General features: G+C 42.3%; 1 long non-coding RNA gene across 1 annotated transcript in view; it reads right to left on the reverse strand.

Annotated features, from left to right (window-relative positions):
* The window catches only part of LOC101847729, a gene marked incomplete in the record, with an annotated part of 55,058 nt that overhangs the window by 5,249 nt on the left and 45,042 nt on the right, over positions 1-4,767 (reverse strand). The window contains 1 exon segment of the long non-coding RNA XR_001184898.2: positions 841-937. This is a non-coding gene — a long non-coding RNA (transmembrane protein 163).

Here is a 4,767-nt window from a genome sequence, read left to right on the forward strand (position 1 = left end):
TCCGACCTCTTGTCGACGCTGTCGCTTGCAATCCACTTAAGTCAAAACATTTGAGAATGTTCGATTTTTACACCTTCCCAAAGGTCTAAGATGAACCTTTCAACATCACCAACATGCTGTTGAAGGCTTTAGCTACGGCTAACAATTTTCTTGCTTTCAACGCGACGATTCCTAAAAGGAACAACTTCACAAAAACTTTCTTTTTGCTTTCCTTTTGTTGTTGTTGTTTTTTTCATGCGTGGGGTAAAAAGTACCCAAACAGACTTAAGTGGATTGCTTGCGACACCGATGTCGTGCTGTATGCAAACGACCAGTGAAGTGACCAGACCTGGGAGAGACGCTGACGCAATAAAAAATCACGGGAGCCCGGCTGAGCCCAGTTAATTCTCCTGTCTTCTCTCTCAGTTTCCCCATGTAGTGAACAAACAACCAGCCTTCATGCAAGTGTCAATCCCTTGTTTCCGAGTAAACGAGGATCTTTCTAGGCGCTGGGTAATCTGTCTGTCTTTCCGCGGAGGATTCGTGGGGTCTGAGCACGAGACGAGAGGTTGAGAAAGGGTGGAAACGTGTGTGAGGTAGAGGGGGGAGGGAGAAAGAGGGAGGAGTTGAAGGGGAAAGAGATATTGAGAGAGAGAGAGAGAGAGAGAGAGAGAGAGAGAGAGAGAGAGAGAGAGAGAGAGAGAGCGATAGAAAAAGCTTTATTTTCAATAAAATATTGTTAATTGCTTTCATTTCATTTGCTGGAGTGCGAAGTTCAAGTCAAATCAAGTCTCTAAAACAGATTTTAAAATACAGAAATGTGTTATAAACTCAAAGTTAACATAACGAGCAAGTACTTACCTCCTCATCTCGCTCTCCTTTTGATATGGCTTTGGAAGATTTGTAGATTAACGAAGTAGCAGAAGCAAAGAAGAAAAATGATATCACTATACAGGCTCTGTGGAGAAGGGAAAACAGCAAAAACGTTAGCTAAACATTCAATTAGAAATAATAACAATAATTAGCAATAATTGCATTCATAAAAGAGTGCATACACGTGCTCTGCATAATATGTTATATTCACTTTACAGCTATTATCATCGCAGCAGGCCCTGGAATATTCAGAATCTTTTTTGGTTGCCCGGGAAGAATGCACTGGAAGCTGTAGATTAAAAGCGCTCAGACTCTGATAATCTTAAAAGACTTTTCGTAGTCTTTGTCAGGTACCCATTTCGTTTCTGAGTGAAATGAGTGGAATAGCAACTGTTAAGTGCCTTTCCAAAAGGACACAGCGCTCGGGCCCTGACGGGATTCGAACCCGTGGCATTACGGTTGAGAGTCTTAAGTCCTTAAAAGAAAACACATCAGGTAAAACTAAGGTAAGACTCAGCATTTGTTTCTCGCGCTGGCATCTCCCCCCCCCCTCCCCACTGAGCCCAAGATTTTGAGGATGAAACAATGATTATGCTGAGTAAGGTGTTAACAAATATTTATGTTAATAGTTCGTTCGTCACAGTCTCACGATGACCAATTCATTTGCAGAATGGAATATCTTTTCAACAAAAGAGAAGAAATAAAGAATAACATGACTTGTAGATTCTGCTACGTTCGATGAGACCAATTATGACAGAAAAGAGTGTGTCATATTTTGAGTTTTTAAATAAAATCTTCATTTTCCCCAAGAGGTTGTGTTCCGCCAGCGGGCGTCCCTCTTGGCCTTACCCCCCCCCCCCCCCCCCCCCCCCCCCCCCCCCCCCCCGGGGTGGTGCTACTGACTGAAGTGTCTTTAGGCCATTCCCAAAAGGGGAACATTACCATGCTCAGAAGATTATTCAATGGGCTGATTCGTCACTGTCATTCTCATAACTGTGCCTGAACTGCAACGGGGAACTGCTGCTTTTTCTTTCCTAATCCTTGCTATCGTCATATTTTCTCTACTTCTTGTGTATGTTTGTCACACTCTTGTGACCTGCTATTTCCGGGGTGCCGTGATAATCAAAACAGACTTAGTGCTGTTGAAGCTAGAGAGGTGAGCAGAATAAGCCTGATTCGCCTTTCGGACTTATCTGTTGACATCCACCCCACGGGGCTCATATTATGACCTTCTGCAGTTGCGAGCGCCGTGAAAACTCTTCTAAAACTACCTTAGTATTTCTAATTCCTGAAGCCTCATATGATTTGCTGTCCTTTGAAGTAAGGTTTAAAAAAAGGTTGAACTACGTAATATGTAACCTGACAGTAACGCATACACGAAGAGAAGGTAATGCATACACGAAGAGAAGGTAATGCATACACGAAGAGAAGGTAATGCCAGCGAGTCAATGAGAAAGGAAACAACAAAGGAAGATAACAGACGAAAAATAATATAATTATTCATGCCATCAAGAGAACAGCTTTGTAGAAGCTGAAGTCCAGGAAGTATAGGAAAATGTTTGTGTTGTTTACAGACAAAGACCACGTTTTGCCAGCAAACACAATATGTTATACACGATAATATTATGTTATTTCATGTGTGGGCTGCTTTTGTCAGGAATTAATGACGCGTTCGTCCAATCTTTTGTTGAAATGCTGACACTACGCAAAATGAGTTAATTCAAAATACGTAAAAAAGCAATAAAACGCAACATGGTGTGTCTAAAACCAGCATATGGACGTGAATGGGCGGTGCATCTATAAAAACATTTAAAATATTAATGGTACAGAGCACATTACAACACCTCACACAATAGCCACTAAGCTTTAATTTTAAAAGGATTATGATTAAAACAGTCGATAATTCAAATGTAGGGGCGATCCATATCTGCAGGAAAGATGGTATCATATTTTACAAACACCTGTAAACATTCTAGGAAAATGTGAGGCAAATGCAACAGCTGGCCAAAATTGTCTACATTTCGAAATACATGCACGAGCACATTTTGAATAGATTGACACACATATATGAATCGTAACATATTTTTTAGAATGTAAATGATAATATATTAAATGGCATCTACGTCAGTAAACCATTGTTCTGGAAAAAGGAGAACTTCCTCTTTGCGTCAGTATACGAGTTTTGTGTTGTGCGTGGGATACCTTTTGAGTAGATTGTCTGCCCTTTGTATGAGGCATACAATACATCATCGCTGTCTGTGGTGTAGCAGTTAGGGAGCTCTCGTGGCCTAGAGGTTACGGTGTTCGCATCTCATTCAAAGGTTCCGGGTTCGAATCCGGGTTGCGACTGAAAAATGTTCTTCTCTAAAATTGTCCCCTTTCGCCTCCTTTCCTATGCTTTCTAGGAATGTTCTGTTGTTTGCTTTCGTCTCCACTTTCTAACCCCTCCCCCTCACCTCTTTGTCCCCTCCTCTGGGCTCCTGACTCTGTCTGCAGCCTTTCTACTGCTACCCCCTGGCTCTTTCTTATTGCTGTCTTTCAGCCACACCCCTGATCTTCTGGCAGGAAAGTTCTACACCTAGTCTTCTCGGACAAGGGCGAAAAATCTCTTGAGGTCCCGTGTGCAAATTGCACGAGTTAAAAGTCCCTTTGTGGTCTAAAATCGATAAGAGTAGGCTTCGGCCGACACCAGGGCAAAATATAAAAAAACTCCTACCTACAAAAATACGTTTTGTGTGTCTGGCGCACTCATATGACATTATGCAGTTGCAAGCGCCGTAAAACACTTACCAAAAGAAATAAGGAAAAACCGTAGCGGTTGGGCACTTCGCTGTCTAATACCGAAGACCAGACTTCGATTCCCGCAACGGGAGAATTTTTATCGAGTTCCTCCGTCTTTGTCCGGAGACTTTGTGTCCCTCTCGTCCAAGGGTGTCCCCAACAGGCAAGGCCAAAGCCCGCTTTCTAAGTGATCTAAATTGTGTCAATATGGGCGTAAAAAGGCCTACATAAAAAATAAAACGTCACACTCACAGGCCTGTGGTGTAGTTATACTCCTCTGAATAAGAGTGAGAGAAAGAACGAATTAATAGTATACACTGTACATCTGAGTGATAGAACGAGAGAGTTCTGTTTCTAGAAAAGGGCTTCTCTCCGTTTTTTAAGCGCATCAGGTTGTGATTACATTTGTGGTGGTGGTTGCTGGAAAAACAGAGGATTATATTTTGGGATTACCACAGTGAGAAAAGGGACCTGTTAAGAAGCATCCCTTCTTGGTGGATGTGATTAAAAGTACTCCTTAGTTTTAGAGTTAGCCACTTAAGCACTCATCTATATCTACATATTACACTTGTGAAAGTTCGTCACTTTGGTAGCCAACAACTTCCGAACCACTTAACTTTCGAATCTGAAAAACATGAGGGTGGTTCAAAATCATTGGAGGGTGCACAGTTATATTAAAGAGTCTGAAGTCATTGTAGTTTAATTTTCAGTTTTTCTAACTCTATTTGAAGTTTATCCTGTAAAACCGCTGCTCACTTCCTCTCTCTCTGGCTTCGGCTGTTGGGGAGGATGTGGAGTCGTAAACACCATAGTCAATATACATCTCTCCCTTTCTCTCTCTCTCTGTGTCTCTCTTTCTCCGTCTCTGTCTCTCTGTCTCTCTGTCTCTCTCTTTCTCCCTCTTTCTCTCTCTTTCTCTCTCTTTCTCTCTCTCGCTCTCTCTCTCTCTCTCTCAATCTGTCTGTCTCTCTGTCTCAAACTATCTCTCTCTCTCTCTCTCTCTCTCTCTCTCTCTCGCTCTCTTTCTCTCCCTATTGCCCTCTCTGTCTGTCTGTCTGTCTGTCTATCTGTCTGTCTATCTGTCTGTCTGTCTGTGAGTCTGTCTGTCTGTCTGTCTGTCTGTCTGTCTGTCTG

Source organism: Aplysia californica, unplaced genomic scaffold (genome assembly GCF_000002075.1).
Source record: "Aplysia californica isolate F4 #8 unplaced genomic scaffold, AplCal3.0 scaffold00212, whole genome shotgun sequence".
NCBI classification, from domain to species: Eukaryota; Metazoa; Mollusca; class Gastropoda; order Aplysiida; family Aplysiidae; genus Aplysia; species Aplysia californica.